We start from the raw sequence: 17,610 nt of genomic DNA on the forward strand, positions 1-17,610 counted from the left end.
GAGTCATGACCTTAAAGCATGCAGAATCTCACAGTGATTGTTTACTTTCAAACATCCCCTTCTCCTTGTGCTCTTTCCAGGATCATGCTGAGTTTGATGCTCCTTTGTCCTTCACACCTGCTCTAAGGCTTGATGATCTCCCATTTTTTTTGTACCAGAAGAGAACAGGCCTCAGGCTCAAACAGCAGCGTCCCGATGAAAGTTAATAACACCGTTTTATTTTTCATTATGTTTACTTTTGTAGTTGCCTTCTATTTATAGCACATTCTACCACTCTTCCGTTACAAGAATGATACAGCCATTTTCCATGAATGTTTTCAGGTAGAAAAAGGAAGTTGATTTGAAGCAACATAAATCACAGTAAAAGTGGTTCCTATACATGGCAGAAACTGTGATTACTGGCTGATATTTGGGAAATAAGGAGGTATTTGATTTTGTACCATGCTCTTTCATATCCCAGTTTCACCTGTCCCTCAGACAGGCTAAGAACTGGAGGCAGGCAGGGACAGGAGGAACTGGGTTGTTCCTTGTAATCATTCATGTGTCCTTTGGAATTTGATGTAAATGTAGCCCCACCAAAATCTGAGGCAATGCCTCACCCATGTGCTTTCCTAGGACCCTGGACACCCCTCATAGGCTCCGACATGGCACCTGTAAGTTCTGGGCTTATGTCTGTCATCTTCGCTGTGGTTTCCAGTGTCTGGTAAAGGCTTGGCAGAGACAAGATGCCAAATAAATATGTCTTGATTGGATGGATGAAATGGAGAGAAGCACACAATCCTTTTCAAGCAAGCCCCGGGTCTCACCAAGAGAAAGGCAGAATGAGGTGACCAGATAATCCATGTCAGTGAGGATATGAACCCACCTCCCTGGGTGACAGACACAAAAGACCAGATGATGTAAATTACTCGGGGTGCAACTTCCATCTCCCCCTCCACTGTGAGCATGAGAATTTGTAGGTTACCCCAGCTGGGTCTAGTGCCCAAGCGGGGAACATAGCAAAGAACATACAGAAACCAACAGAACATAAGCTTGCCTGTCCCTAGTCTTTCTTTCTACTGGAGCTTTACCTTTACAAATTTGTAGCACTTGAAGGTATGTTTCCCCAGCCACTTCTGGATTGTAACAATTCCTTTTTTTCCTACTGACAAAATCTGATACTTAGCCTGGAGCACTTTCTTGCCAAGGAGAGAACTGTGGCAGACTTGTGACGCATGATAAAATACTACCGTAATGTGGAATAATGCTTTGAAATGTTGCCAGGGTGAGTGTGTATGCAGAATGATTGAAATCGCCTGCAAATACAAATGGTAGCTCTGTGGCTCATCTGTAACCTCAAAGTAGGAAAACTGAGATATTCTTTTCCCTCCTTTGCAATTTGCCAGCCTCTTGTTGGAAACTATGGAGATTATGCCACTGAAAGTAACTGCCATGTTTACTCCACGCACAGTTTTTACTAATACGATATCCCTGTATACTCATTGGTCTTCTGAGGGTCCCCTGATATTCTCAGCTGTTCTGTAGTAGTTGTTGTGAATGTCTCATTGAAGTAATCATGTATCCAAACCCAAAAGTTTTATAGGAGGATGTGGAGGTCATTTGTGCAGTGCAGAAAATGACATCTACTTTGTCCGCCTTAGAAATAAAGGCTTCATAACCAAATGGGATTAAGTCCCCACTACACTTGCCCCAGCCCCCACATAATGGTGAATTCAGTGGAAATGATCAGTAGGTTGAGCTACATAATTAGAAGAGCCACAACTGTGGGTGTTTGCTATATGTCAGGCATTTTGCCTTCTTTTAGGTAAACTGCATAACATCCAATATAATTAATAGAATTAGCTTCATTTTGCTGTTGAGAAAAATGAGGTTCACAAAGGATAATTTGCTCAAGCTCTCACAGACAATAAGTGTCTCAGCCAGGATGGAGCCCTAGGTCTGTGTGATTCCAAAGCTTGATTTTTTTCTATGATGAACAATGTTGAACTAAAGTCAAAACACTGCCTTCTATGAGTTGAGGTCAAACCTTTACTATCTGTGGGCTTTGGACATTACTAGCTGGTTGTCAGGTACCCATAACTAGCTGAATACACAAATCAATGGGAGGTTAGTCATGAAGAGCTAGTAGCCTAATGAGAAATTTCTCATGCGCAAAAGCTGACCAAGAGGTAGAAGGAAATTCAAGCCCATTTCAGAGGCATCTGCCTCTTTATAAAAAGTGAAACCCCATTTTCTTTTGCTACAAAGGAACAATAAGAAAATCCATTCACTATATCTTGATTACTTCACTTGTTCTAAGACAGTTACTATGGATTAGGTACTTCCTACAAGCCATAAACCACATGCAGCACTGCATGAAGGATAACATAATCCTTGCAACCCAGTGATAGAGGCACTATTATTAGCCCCACTAGACAAGTGTGGGAACCGAGGGTCAGAGATTATGTATCTTGCCAAGGTCAGTCAGCTCAGCTGGGATACAAACCCAGATTCTCTCATGGCCAATAGAAGTCATATACATAAGAGTGGGGCATTTTGCCTTGATGGAACCATTTTGATAGCTATCCCGATGGTTGTCAGTCAATTCCCTGGGGCTTCCTGGAAATGCAGGCACTGTGTCCATGGCTAAAAGCACTCCCCTCCCCACCTTACCCTTGCTCTGGGTTCCAGCCCACTGCCTTCTTTCAGGTCTTGAAATTGTTCCTTGGTACCCCAGAGCCCATGTACATGGTGCTCGCTAGCTGGGAACACACTTCTTCCCCCTCCTTGTGTTGTTGTCTGCTCTCCCACCTTCAGATCTCAGCTCCAGGGCCACCTGTTCAGAGGAGCCTTGCCTGCACCTGTGACTTAGTAGCCTCCTTCATTATAGATGAGCACTTTCCTTCAGAGCACTTCTCTGAGTTGGACCCTATTTGTTCAGATGGATCAGTGCCTGGGGCTCCATCTAGACTCATGCTTGTGTTCACAGCATTCAGCCCTGGGCCTGGCTCAGAGGCGCCTCTCACAACCTATTGGTGGAAGAATAGGCACTCTGACCTACTAACCATGTCTGCTTCCCCATGTCGATGAGGTGCAAGCAAGGGAGGATGGCAAGCCAGCTGACAGTGGGGTTGCGAGGCTAGATCTCCTCTCTGTTCATGTAATGTTTCAGAATCATGTGCTTTGCTGAGTTAATTTTTACATTTCTTCCCCCATCTCCAAACAGCAAGTAATCTTGCAGATCAATGCCTGGGACCAAAGAGACTTATGGAATGTTAAGATTATGCACATAAACGTACCAACTATGACAGCCACACTGAGAAGAATAGTAATATTGTACCAAGCGATAGTTTATCAACCTTTGCCACTTATGAAATTCACAGCCAATTTAATTAAAAATATAACAGCTCTGAAAGCTGCTAAAATGACTATGACAACAATCAATCATTTTGTAATAGTGTTGAAGATCCATTAGGGACGTTGCACTGGATGCCAACTTTTTTTAAACCCAGATAGTAGGGGCATTTCATTCTGCACAATTAATGTCACTGCATTAAAATATTGACTATCTATAAAGAAGAAAATACCAAACATCTTTATAACCCACATTTTTTTATGGACAAAACTTGCTTAGAAAGGTGCTTTGAATTTATTTGTTATAAGCTACACATTTCACATTCAGAAAATTAAAATGGTTTCTACTGACTAACTCATTTAATCATTTACTTGATTTAATGAAAACCGCTATGCATTTTTCTCTTTCTGTTGCTAAGATTAATGCTTTCTGTTCATTAGCAATCAAATATTGCAGGAAGGTTTACATCTTATTCTCACTTAACTCACTGCCTTTTATTTCAAAAAATTCTAATAGAATTTAAATGGTATCTTTTAAATCATTTGGGAATTTTTCTCCTAGTAACTCACTTTGTCTTGTGGAAGACACATTGCTAGCTTTGACACTGAGACATTTATCCCAACTTCCTTTTCGAGTCTCTCTTTCTTGGGGGGGGATGGTGGGGGAATGAGGAAGTATATATATACATATATATATATATATATATATATATATATACACACACACACACACATATATGTATACATACATATACATACATATACATATATATGTGTGTATATACACACACACAGATACACACACACACACACACACACACACATATATATATAGGACAGGGAGTCGAGACTTCAGAAAAAATTATGAACCTAGCTTCCAGGGCCCCTAATTCATTAATGCATCAGCAACGTTGTAGTATCCCTTGAAATTCTGATTAGAAGGGCTCTTTGATTTATTAGTGGGCCTTTATGAGCTACCTTGGAGAATGAACCCATTAAAAATGTTAACCATAAGCAATCTGGCTTTCATTTAATAAAGAATCGAAGCCACCAGGTACAAGAGAATCCAGTCAAACATGGCACACTTCTGCCATCCCTCATAGAGAGGCTCCCATTGCAAATGCCATTTCATTACAGCTGTGTCATCTGCACATGTGGCCTCATATCTGCTCTCCATTTCGATTTTCAGGTGTGTACAAATGGGCAGGTAAATTCCACTTGAAATACCTACAAGGGCACATTCTACAATGGAATCTTTTTTATGATCAGGATGGTTACAAAAGAGTATAAGCAATTTCAATTACTAAATAATAGAGTCAGTAGTTTAAGAGCACCATGCCAAGTTTTCCATTCCTATCAGGACAAAAAAAATGTTTGTTGACCCCCAAAATGCTTGACAGGAGGAAATAACAAAAGGTAGATGATGGTGTTTATACTGAATGTAGATACAATGGTTTAAGGACTTTGGGTATAAAAATATAAGCATTCAATTGGGAACACTAAGAGGGTAAGGACAAAGGAATCTTTTGGGTAGTAAGAAAATGATGTATTTTAAGGTGATACTCAATAAGCCATCTAAGTACCGGAGCAGATGTGTCCCTAAGTTTTACTATTTCAACGTGTTTTCTGCTTTTCTTGTGTGCATGCATGCATACGTGTGTGTAAACGAATTTATCTGCCTTCCTCACTGTGTTATGTGCTATTGATTGGTTATGGGAGAGGGACGTAAGAATCTTCTTTTCCATGTTATGGCTCAGGAAACTGAAATGCAAGGCATAGGTATACTTTGACACTAGCATAGTGATCTTTCCTTCTTAAGCACTCCTAAGGATAGCTGTTTTATCATTTGTGCAATTATTAAGTGCTTGTCACCGTTCTAGACTGTAATATACATGAGAAGCACAGCAGCTTCTGTCTTGTCCATTACTGCAGCTCCAGCACTAACTTGGCTGGTAGATGCTTTGTGAACTTCTTTTGAATGAATGAATGATTTTCCCAGGTCATTTACTATTGGAGCATTAGCCAAAGCAGGAATAAATTACAGTTCACTCTCCTGTTCTATTGACTTTCTATTTACCCTGTGACTCTGTTCAAATACCAACCCCTCTGGGACGCAATTCTGAGCTTTCTCCCTACTTTTCTGGGCTCCATTAATGCTTTACACCCATCCCTCTGTGTTTTGTAAACACAGCTTTCCTTCTGCAATCTTCTGTGTATGGCACCCCTTTCCCTTGTAAGGAACTATTGTATTCTTTGTGCTTGGGATGGAATTGTTTCTACGTGGCCTCACACATGGACTCAGGATCTAGATCTGGTTGCTCAGAGCACCCTATCTCTCTGGCCATGGTTCCTGGTTCAGCAATGGGTATGTAACTCAAGTTGGACCAGAGTTTTCTGTGCAAAATTTTAATAAGCATTGCTGGGAAAAACAATCGTTCCACTATAACCTAATAGGATATAATCCTGATTAATCTAACCTAATGTGAACTGCTGGTGTTCACATTACCTTCCTTGGGAAGAAGCTGTGTGAAAGAAGTAGAGAGACACAAAGTGACATTGCTTATGCTTCCAGATCCAGCCATGCCTGAATCAACTCTACCATTAGAATTTCAGTTACATGAACAAATAAATCCTTCCTCCTTCCTTGAAAGAATTTTGATTACTGACCATGGCTTCTTGAGAGCATGGGCTCACTCCCTTCTATATCCCCTGCCCTTAGTAAAAGCTTGTTGAATGATAAACCAGCCTACTTCTTAGAGCAAGGACATCCCCAGGTGTTTGGGGAGTAAGACTATCCATAAAAGCTAAGGGGCTTTGTATCTTTTGGATCAAACTCTCATAAGAGAAGGAAGAGATAATACAGACACTCTGGATGTGGAGGTGTCAATGTCAATTGTAAGAGAGAGAGTAAGGTGCTCTGCCAGATAAAGAGGATCTTACAGCGGCTTACAATAAGACAGTGGGGACCATGCCACTACACAATGGATTTCACAGTTTGGCATTCCTACAGTGACTAGGTCTCAATCATTATGCCAGCATTTCTGTGGCAAATGGAATTAGCAATCCCACATGCTTTGGAAATGTTAAGTTGTTAATAAGCCCCTTAGAGCTTTGCTGCTTCTTTGAACTCCATGACTGGTTTTGGGCCACAGACAAGTCTACTAAACCATCTCAATTTGAGCTGGTAATTGAGGGCCTCTCAAAGCCTGCCCAGAAGAGAATGTCTTCCACTGTGAGGAGAAACAGATGGTATTGACGTTTGGTTTTTGTTTTTAAATCTAAGGCCTGGCCTTAGATTTGATCCAAAAGATACAAAGCCCCAAGAAAACGTGCTTCTGCAACTATTTGGAAGGTGAAGTTTCCAGGTACACCCTCCCCATTATCCAAAGATCTACACTTGTGCTAAGCTTAAGAATCACCCAGACCTGAATTTAAATCCCAGATTTGCTACTTTTTATTTTTATTTTTTTTGGCTGGAGGACCTTGATAATTTAATATCCATGAGCCCTTGCATTCTCATGTATAAAGCCAGACTATATGACTTTCTCACAGATATTTTGTGAAGATTAAATCAGATAACTGATGTTGAATGCCTAGCAAGAACCTGGTACATACTAAGAGCTCAATATGCATTAGCTATGATTGTGATGGCAATGATCATTTAAAGCTTTTAAGCCAAACTTTGCAGTGCTGAGTGCCTTATTAGCCATGAATTAACATCTCAAGTGTATCTGTCCACCTGTCATCACTTCTTCATGTATGCTCATACTAGCATCATGTCAATTTCCCTTTATTTCTGAAGCATTTATTCTTTTTTGTTTCTCTAGGTCTGAACTCCTGTGAAAATCTGATCATGTCTGGGTGAGGAGCCCTTCTCCCAAGCTCCTGTAGCAGCTTATGTGTTTCCTGTGAACCCACCATACCTCTTTCCTACCACACCATGATCGCCCATTTACTCATTTCTAGAATCTTCCTGATTACAAAGGAGGCTCTGGGAGGTCAGGGACTGTATCTGCCCAGATCACCATTTTATTTCCCTTGCTTAGCTCATTGCCTGGAAGATAATAGGTGTTCAATATTTACTGAATAAATAAATGAAAATCATAAAGCTTTCCCCTGGCTCCTTAAATATTTCACCTATATTGCAGCTTTTGCATCTCATTTAAGGGTCTATCTGGGGACTCCAGCGTAAGAACTTCTATTTTAGATGGTCATTACAAACAAAGAAGGGGAATTTGCAGGCTAAATAAAGAAGCAGCCATTCTTCATTACAGGCCAGAAGGAATTTGCACATCAAGTGTCTGTCTCCAGAGGGGAAGGGCAAAGTTGGTGTTGACATGGTGTTACAGATGAAGGGAAGCTGTGTCCAAGTCCCTCATGTGCCTTAGATGACAAGGAGAGCCAGGCCTTGCCCAAGGTCACATGGCTAGTGCCAGAGATAACCGGAGCCTTCCAGCTTCCAGAACAGCACTCACCAAACCCTCCCCTCCCCACTCCTATGCTGCCTACCAGAAGCACAGTCATTGCAAGAATTCAGTGAAGGCTTCCTTCAGAGCATGGCCAGAGAATAATTTAAGGAAATGCAGAATTTACATGACCTTGGTGAGATTAGGGGACAGGTCTTTCCAAGAAAGATTTGATTCAAGTTGATAAAACCTTTGGAGGGAAGTTATTGCCTTGCTGCCTCATTTGAAAGAGGAAAACTTTCTATTTCTTTGTCCTTAATGGGGGCATAACTTCAGAGAGAAAAAGACCTGGTGCTTGAGAGCAAGCCCAATGAAGGCAGCAATCCTGTTTTCTTCCTCATTCAGGTTCAGCAGTGCCCTCAGTCCTGGCCTGGCCCACGCGATCCTCAAGAACAAGGCAGATACAGGCCACAGCACTTACCAACTGCATTTCACATTAACATGAACCCTGGGTGAGCATGGGACACAATTCTGGAATCTATTAATCTCACTGCCACATATGCAGGATGTTTCAGATGAGCTCAGCCAGAGATCTGCAGTATTAGTGTTGTTTTTAAATCAGGAAAAAAGAAACACTCTCCGTCATGCCAGATGCTCTATCAGATAAATATCACACACAGTTTTTTAGAGAAATATTATGTGATTTGAGAACATCTGCAATTCTCTAGAACATACTGTTATCAGAAGCTGACTTATACTAAATATCACACATCAGACTTTCCTTCAAAGGTCTTGCACTAAATTTGTCCACTGCAGCACAAATGTCTCCTTCTGAAACAGTATCAGACAGAGTTAAAATGTGTCAGCTCATTAGCATTACCACAAGTTGATTTCAGATGCACTCATGTTATCAATAACCGAGTTTTTTCCTGTTTCAGAAATGATGATACAGAAGAGATCTCCCCAATTGCTACTTTGGTTTGCAATGGGTGTTACAAATTCAAGACATCATTTGTTCTTAGATTAGCATGAGCACCACCCCCCCCCCACTATTTACAGGGTGCAGAGGAAAATACCAGGTGCTGTGTTAAGAACTTTGCAAACTATCATGTCCTCAAGAGTCCTCTGAGACAGCTACTATTAACTTGCATGTCAGGGCACCAAGGCCTAGTGCCCACATGACATGGTTTGTGGGGGCACATTTATTGTGCGCTAGGCACCCTCCTATGTGTTTAATTATATCTCATTTCATTCCACCAAACACTTTGAAGTCAGTGCTGTCATAACCCCTGGATTACAGTTGAAGAAACTGTCACAGGTCTCCAACTCAGTCCTAGTTTACTCCCAAACTCATGCACACTCTTTCATTTGACAATATATGTGAGGGTCCTTTTTTGGTGAAGTTAAATCTCCTGGACTCTATCTTCCCTCTCTGGATGATCTTGGGTAAGCTCTAGTTAATCTTCCTGTGGCTAAGTTTCTGCCTTTGTAAAACAGCATAGTAATAGTAACTACTCAGAAGGTTGAGAGAATGCAGTGAAAGCACTTAGCACAGTGTCTGGCATATAGACATTACTCAGCAGACTGCAGATATTGTTAATGATAATGACAATGGCTCTTATTATTTTTATGAAAATAATGCTACCTCAGAAAGTATATAGCAATTAAAACAAACCAAAACAGCACAATGAGGGTGAATTTAATAGTGTGTTAAGGACTATGTTCAAAGAGATGTACCCACCAAGAAGAAGAGAGCTACATTCAATCAGAAGTGGTGGCCGTAGACCCTTATCTTTCTTAGCATTGCCCGCGGGGGTGATATCTCCTACGCTGCATCACTGCCATTCTCAGACCTCTGATAAAGCCCAAGATCATTCAAAAGAGGATCAAGAAGTTCATCTGGCACCAGTCAAAATGATATGTCAAAATCGAGCACAACCGGCGGAAACCCAGAGGCAGTAACAGCAGGGTATGAGTAAGATTCAAGGGCCAGAACTTGAGGTTTATGCTCACAATGTCTCTTCCAAGAACAAAGCCATTGTGGAAACAAACCCAGCTGGACATCAGGGTCACCAATCCAATGCCAGGCTATGCGGAGAAAAAAATAAATAGACAGCTTATGTGCACATCTCATTTGTGTTAATAAAACCATAAAACTGCCATCTGGCAAAAACAAAACAAAACAACAACAAAAAAAAACTAAATGGTGACTGGAAGGCAAGCCTTCTCTTTTTAGCTCCAACGGGTTTATATACCTATTTCCTTGCAGGAAGCTGTGCATTATTCAAGTTTTGTATGACACACAATGAACTTTTCTTCATTTCTGTCTCTCTCAGAATCTCTACTGAATGTCCTGCCCTGTGGTCCTTGTATATGTTCCAGTCCGTGGCTGTGGGGAGGAGGTGGGGACAGGGAGCCATGCGTAGGAGTGTGCACTGACAGCAAGACCTGGTTTGCTCTAGTTTGCATTCAAGACAAAACTGTGTCTAGTGACTGGGTAGATGTTTCTGTGGAGGCCAGCCACAATGTCTCCACTCTGTGCTCAACGTGCACTGGGTTGGGTTGCTTTGTACTCAATGCTCTCTTCTAGGTGCCCAATAAAAGAAAACTAAAATCCAAACCCCTTACCCTGGTCCTGCATGATCTGGCCCCAGCCTACCTCTTTCCTTCTCCCCCAAGACCTATTCTCAGGTATCTCTTGAACACACGGGACTCCTTCCATCCTCAACCTTTTGCATCAGCTTCTCTCCCTCTGCTTCTGTTTCACATTTTGTTCCCAAGAGTCTTCATCATGGATCCTTCTTCTGCTGGATTTCCACTCAAATGTCAGTCTTCAGGGAGAACTTCCCTGCAACTCCCTGAACCAGTGAAGCTATGTCTATCCAATTATTTTCTTCATAGTATCCATTGCTACCTAAAATCATGTTATTTATTTGTGAGTTTATTATCTGTCTTCACCAGAATGGAAATTCCTTGAGGGCAGAGACCAGGCCTGCTTCGCTCATTGCTGATTATCTTGTGCCTGACACATAGAAAGTGCTCGATAAATATGTGTAGAATGAAAGAATGAAAGCCTGACAGAGCAATCAATAGAGCAGGAGTCAGGAGCTGTGCCTTTTCATTCTAATTTACTCCTCCTCACCAGCTATATGCCCTGATTTAGTACCGTCCTTACAGAGTCTTGGGATTTGGTCTGCTAACTAGGACTGATAAGTTTCTCTTTTGCTCACAGGATTTCCTTGATGAGCAAATGAGATTCATATGTATTTGTCTAGGAGCACACTTTATAAATTGTGACTATCAAGGATACAAAATAGGTTTCAATTCCCATGTCAAGTCTTAGTAGACAGGTTTATCTGAAGCACAGGCCCGAGATAAATCCCAGATTGCATGGCTCAGTGAGAAAGGGTGCAGCAATCATTTAGTGATGTCTGCCTTGGAACAGGGAGAGGGAATTAGGGACAGGGGTGCCACTTATTTGCTATCTGTGCCAAAGAAATGTCAAATATTAGAAGGCAGAGATTGATAATGTACAAACAGCTTCCTCACACTTTTAACAGCAGTATTTCTGGACAGTTGGGTTTGATATTTTACTCTCTTCCCTCTGTGCTATTTCAATTTATTTCACTGACCATATTAGTTTTGAGCTAAAAACTCATTTGTAAAAACCTCCTCAAAGGTTCTATCATATATTTAATACCATTGTTAAAATGCCTTTTATTTTAATGTTTATTTTTGAGAGAGAGAGAGAGCACAAGCAAGGCAGGGGCAGAGAGAGAGACAGAGAAACAGAGAGACAGAGAGACAGAGAGACAGCATCCAAAGCAGGCTCCAGGCTCCGAGTGGTCAGCATGAGGCTCAATGCAGGGCTCAAGCTCATGAACTGTGAGATCATGACCTGAGCTGAAGTTGAACACTTAGCCAACTGAGCCACCCAGGTGCCCCAGTAAAATTCTAAATTATTTGTGGAAGTCATCCCAAGAGACAAGCATTAAGAGCAAGGAAGCAAAAGCTGAAGTTCCCCATGTAGGGCAGTATAACTCACTCACCGCAAAGTATTTTGGTATTAGAAGTATCTTAAATAGTGAAAGGCAAATACGTTCAATGAAGCAACAGCATCATTGATATTTCCTCATATAAAGGGTGTGTGTAGTTCAGGAACTCTCCTTTTTTACCCCTTGGTAACCAACCATGGCACTCCCTCTGATGCTGCTATTACATAATTTTGAAGGCAGTGAGACAAATTTTAATTCATTTAATAATTAGGTCAATAAAAACCATTATAGCTGAGAGCTCCATTAAAAGTCCATAATGTTACCTTAATGGGGGAAAAACTAATATAGTTCTGTTGGAATTTTTCCATGAAATTAATATTAGAGAATTTTAGTGGGCGTCTTAAATAGTTTAAATAGACATTTTTATTAACAGAACTAATCATGGAATTAAAACAAATGAAAATTGTTACATTTGTGATGATAAAGTACCCATGTTCGCAGGATTTTATCAGGCCTGTTCCTGTGAAGAACATTTACTATCACAAGTATATTAAACTTGCCTGGAAAGCTGCTCATGGCCCTTCACAGCTGCCAACCTGTGTTTTGGTGATAGCTTCTTGAATGCTATGGTTCCATTTCTTGGAGCCTCTCTGCTGGGAAATATTTCAAAGCAATAGCCCCCCAGATGAAAAGGCTTCTCTCAAGTCTTCTCTTTGATGTATAATATTAACCCCCTAAAGGGGGTTAAGAGCTACTACATCTGAAACTGCTCAGAAAGACCTAAGACACAGAAGGGGTTGTGTCTACACTGCCCACAGATGTTTGATCACCTCTGTGTCGTGGGCTTAATCACTCAAGGTCGAAATCAATGTGAACTAAAGTAGACTTAAGTACAGGGTTATGTGATTTTGGTAAGTTTTGACCAGGAAAGCTAGATAGTGGGAGGGAAGAAGATTAAACCAAGGGCTCAATTCCAGGGTGCCTGGGTGGCTCAGTTGGTTAAGCATCTGACTTCGGCTCAGGTCATGATCTCGTGGTTTGTGGGTTCAAGCTCCACGTTGGTCTCTGTGCTGACAGCTCAGAACTTGGAGCCTGCTTCGGATTCTGTGTCTCCCTCTCTCTTTTCTACTCCCTGCACTCTCTCTCTCTCTCTCAAAAATAAATAAACATTAAAAAAACAAAACCAAAAAACCATGGGCTCACTTTCTGGTCACATGAATCCTATGATTCTGGGAGTCATTCAAACACACAAGTCTCCATGTATGGCTGCATCATTGCTACTTAGATACTAGCAACTATTTTCATAATCAAACATACCAGATAAGGATTCAAGGTGATCAATACTGACCAAAGGTCAAGGCTACAGACATGCTTAGAAATATTATACATTAATGGACATTGGCTGATACACACACCCAAGTAGTGGCTGGAGTATGTGAGTACATGCAAACAGCATGGGATTTTGGAATGGGAAACCCTGCATTTAATCTCAGCTCTTTTGCTCCCAACAGCATGACCATGGGCAAGTCAGCTAACCTCTCTACTATTCAGTTTCAGCATGTGGAAAATGGGGATTGATGGGGTTTTTGGTGGTTGGAATATTTGAAAGAGATTATGGATGAAAACTACCTACTGCCATGGCCAACAGAGAGTAAGGGTTATTCTTTAGTGGAAAGAGAGACCTCTCAACATGCATTGGGGCAATTCAAGGTGTTCTTTCCCAGACACATTTAAGGTATAAATGGGAGGCCTTGTCTAAACCCCAGCTACACTGGTGTGCTCTCAGCAAGGCTTACACATGGCCAGCCAGGCTAATTCTAAATACCAAAGGAAAGAGGCACATCTTTGCAATTACTTCATTTCCTTCCCTGGGAAGATTCCCATGGATTAGAAACACTAGGAAATCTATGAAGATATATCTATTTAACTCAGTTCTAAATGGTGTCTGTTGGAAAATGTCATTCTATGGTATAGGAATCTTCCTTTGACGGCTTATGTAGGTGGATGTGTGCAACGTTTGCAACTGATTAGTATTTCAGGTGAAAAGGCATAGACAGGCACAGTAAAAATAAACGAAGTCATTGGATCTTCCGGACTCCTAATCAAGAGTTGGTGCCTGACAAAGCTGAGACAGTTCATATTGGTCGTGGTTATAATGCCATGCAAAATGGAGAAGGAATGCCTTCCAAAAAACATTGATTAATGGCAAAATACATGCACTTCCTTTCTCAAGGTCTATGATTTTCAAACAGATGGGTGTAATCTGTGTGGGTTATTTTGTGCCTGGCAAGTAGAAGGGAAAAGGTAGAAGTCACAACAATTTGAAGTTGTTACTAAAGATTCACGTTTTGAAACCAATGGGACACTTTGCCCTAAAATAAATATATCCTGTGAAAAAGAAATCTTGATAGCAAGAAACTATAAAAGAAAATCCTAGGGGCACCTGGTGGCTCAGTAGGTTGAGCTTCCAACTTTGGCTCAGGTCATGATCTCACAGTTTGTGGGTTCGGGCCCCGTGTAGGGCTCTGTGCTGATAATTCAGAGCCTGGAGCCTGCTTTGGACTCTGTGTCTCCCTCTCTCTCTGCCCCTCCCCCACTCGTGCTCTCTCTCTCTCTCTCTCTCTCTCTCTCTCAAAAATAAATAAACATTAAAATTTTTTTTTTAATTAAAGAAAAAAAAAGCATGGGGGGGCACCTGGGTGGCTCAGTTGGTTGAGCTCCTGACTCTTGATTTCAGCTCAGGTCATGATCTAACCGTTTGTGAGTTCAAGCCCCATGTCAATCTCTGTCTGACAGCCCAGAGTCTGCTTCAGACTCTGTGTCTCCCTCTCTCTCTGCCCTCTCCCTCCACCCCTCCCTCAAAAATAAACATTAAAAAAAAACTTTAAAAAACCCTGAAATCATTCCAAAAACTATTTTTGGAGGGGAATGTTGGAGAGAACTGACTCATTTTGCAACTTCTTTCATTTAGTTTGTGATATTATTGGGCATTAACTTGAGATTCACTATTCCTGTGGCAAGTACTTACTTTTGCTAAAATTACCAAATATTCTCTGGAACAGAGAATCTTATCAGAAAATTGATCTTTAATACATAAAGGCATCTTGCAAGAAAAAAGTCCCTTTGGGGGGATTTTTTTTTAATGGTTCACTGCCAGCCTTTCACAGTCTCATGGAAATTTGGAGATTGCTCAGATATTGTTTCCATAGGAAGAGGGAAAAGGGAACAAAGAGAGACATAATACTTGTGACTTTAGACGCTACTACCATTTTCTGGTTTATTCAGTGAGGGCAGCAGAGGTTAATAACAAGGAAGTAAAAACCATTCAGGAATACAAAATTATTTACAAAAAATCAGTTTGTGCATTGACTTTTTTTTCCTGTGACTCTGACAATTGCCAAGAACTGTAACTGTACTCACTCAGTATTATTTAAATTAAATTATCAAATGCAAAAGCTAAATGTGAACCTCTCAGCAAAGCACTGGATTATAACACCATATCCTCTATTCAGACTAAAAGCTGATTACTGGTTCTGGAGCTATAAACATGTCAGACAATAATTTAATTGCTTTGCAGGTAAAGGAATATGCAATATTCTTGTTCTCATTCTGGAACTCAGTGCAACTCTTTAATACAACATAATGATCATAAACATACACAGAGTCTTCACTTGACACCTGCTTTATGGTAAAAAGCAGCTATAGCAAATTTTAGCAAAGCTCAAGGAACCAGGCAGTGCCAGATTTTTTAAACACTAAGCAAAATGGGTTTCTCACCAAGTGGCCCAGGCTTTTACTCTGGTTCATAAAGATGCATTTTCAAAATGGGTTAAAATCTATAATGAATTTCAGGTGCAAAGGACCACCTTCTAACAGCAAATTTGCTTCCTGCCTTCAGCTGAGTTGTTAACCAGAGGCAGCCAACATGTGTACCCCCTTCTTGGGCCACCGGTGAACACAGATGTCACAATAAATACTCATTAACTATAGAATCAGGATCAGAGGAATACTCAGGAAAATAGGCAGGGTCTAAAATGTAACCAGGAGGACTGTGTAAGCACGTTGTGAGCATTCCTTGCTCAGTGTTAAACCAAAACCAAAAAGAGATGGAGCAGGAGGGGAAGAGGGGGAGAGGGAGAGATGAAGAGAGAAGAGGGACTGACATTTCTTGACTTCACTGTGGAGCTCTCCATGCATCAGCGCACAACATTCCCAAGGATCATGAGAGGCTGGCAGAACTGTTCGCATCTTGCCGATGAGAAACCAGAGGCTCAGAGTGACTCATCTATTACCATTCAGTCAAAAACAGCAGAGCTAAAGCACAACTCACCATCATCTCCCCCTTTCTCACTTGCCACAAGAGGTGTTGAACATTTCTTTGCAAACTGAGGATGAACAGGAGACCTTTGAGTCTGGGGTCCAACTTGAATTCTAGACACCCACTAAATGCTATCCAGAAACTACTCTATAGAATTGCACAATTGGGCCTGCCATTTACAGCATGCTGCTATGCTAACTCCTCTGGCCCAACACCTGGTGAGCACTATGTGTCAGGCCCATGCTACTTCTGTGCTCATGTAATCCTCACAGGAACCCCATAATCCTTTAGGAAGCACCCATCCTTTTATCCATGGTGCATGTAAGGCTGCCTTAGATGACTCACACCCAACGGAATCATGGCAGGATGTAAATGTGTGTCTCTCATTTTCTGCAATGTACTACTTTTTAACAATTTCTTTTGATGGTTATATTATTATTTTTTACATAATCAAGAATGATTTTTTGGAAATAGGCTAGATGCAAATGCAAATCCACCAATATATGAGGCAGGCATGGTTAATTCTGGGTGGTAAGCACATGGATGATTGTTATTTTCTTCTTTGTACATTCTGGATGTTTGGTTTCCATAAATAAGTGAAAATGTACTCTTTTTTTTTTTTTTTTTTTAAATTTTTTTTTTCAACGTTTATTTATTTTTTGGGACAGAGAGAGACAGAGCATGAACGGGGGAGGGGCAGAGAGAGAGGGAGACACAGAATTGGAAACAGGCTCCAGGCTCTGAGCTATCAGCCCAGAGCCTGACGCGGGGCTCGAACTCACGGACCGCAAGATCGTGACCTGGCTGAAGTCGGACGCTTAACCGACTGCGCCACCCAGGCGCCCCTGAAAATGTACTCTTTAAAAAAAGAAAAAAATAGCAGCTCTTCACTACTGCTGCAGTGAAAGCAGAATAAAGTTTTTTTATTAAATAGTAGGAAGAACCAATACTTATTAAATACTCTATATCGATGCCAGCCGTAACACCTGGCATCTTCTATGCTCGACCCCATCAATTCCTTCTGACAATTCTGGAAGGCAGATTTCACCATCCTCATTGTACAGGTGAGTACAGTGAGGTTCCAAGTGGGTAAGTGACCTGCACAAGGTCACTGGAGCATCTGGCCTCCACTGACTTCTCTGGCCTAAAGTTGCATGTTGGTCCCCCAACCCTTGCTCATGCCCTGGGCTCCGGCTCCCAGGATCCTTGCCCTTTCCTGACCACAAGCTCCAGGTTCTCAGGTCCATACCTTTGCTTACTCCCTCTCCTCTACGTGAGAAGCCCTTGTCCTGCCTCCATTCATTTTCCCAAGGCCATATCAAATATTGCTTCTTCCACAAGTTTCCCTGACACTCCTGGCTGCCAGTCACCTTTGCCTTTCCCACATTCTCCTCAGGGTGTGCCAGAGTTTGCTAAGTGGCAGTTTCCAGGCCGGTTCAGGCCCTCTGAGTGCTTTGCATGGCTTGTTCAGTGTTGTTAATACTCACAAATTGAGAGATTTTACACAAAGTGTTCTGTATATCTAGTGGCTCTGGCCCCCCAGTTCCTGCTTTGCAAT

The 17,610-nt window shown here is 41.4% G+C and overlaps 1 protein-coding gene and 1 long non-coding RNA gene across 5 annotated transcripts in view; one reads left to right on the plus strand and one right to left on the minus strand.

Annotated features, from left to right (window-relative positions):
- The window catches only part of LOC124524833 (uncharacterized), a 353,057-nt gene extending 345,625 nt beyond the window's left edge, over window positions 1–7,432 (plus strand). The window contains exon 3 of the long non-coding RNA XR_006965321.1: window positions 7,161–7,432. This is a non-coding gene — a long non-coding RNA (uncharacterized LOC124524833). The remainder of the gene's footprint in view (window positions 1–7,160) is intronic.
- FHIT (fragile histidine triad diadenosine triphosphatase) overlaps window positions 1–17,610 on the minus strand; it is a 1,417,053-nt gene that overhangs the window by 60,150 nt on the left and 1,339,293 nt on the right. The window lies entirely within an intron of this gene.

The sequence above is a fragment of the Lynx rufus genome, unplaced genomic scaffold (assembly GCF_022079265.1).
Source record: "Lynx rufus isolate CCGP_SWC_20201006 ecotype Redwood Valley unplaced genomic scaffold, mLynRuf1.p SCAF_4, whole genome shotgun sequence".
NCBI classification, from domain to species: domain Eukaryota; kingdom Metazoa; phylum Chordata; class Mammalia; order Carnivora; family Felidae; genus Lynx; species Lynx rufus.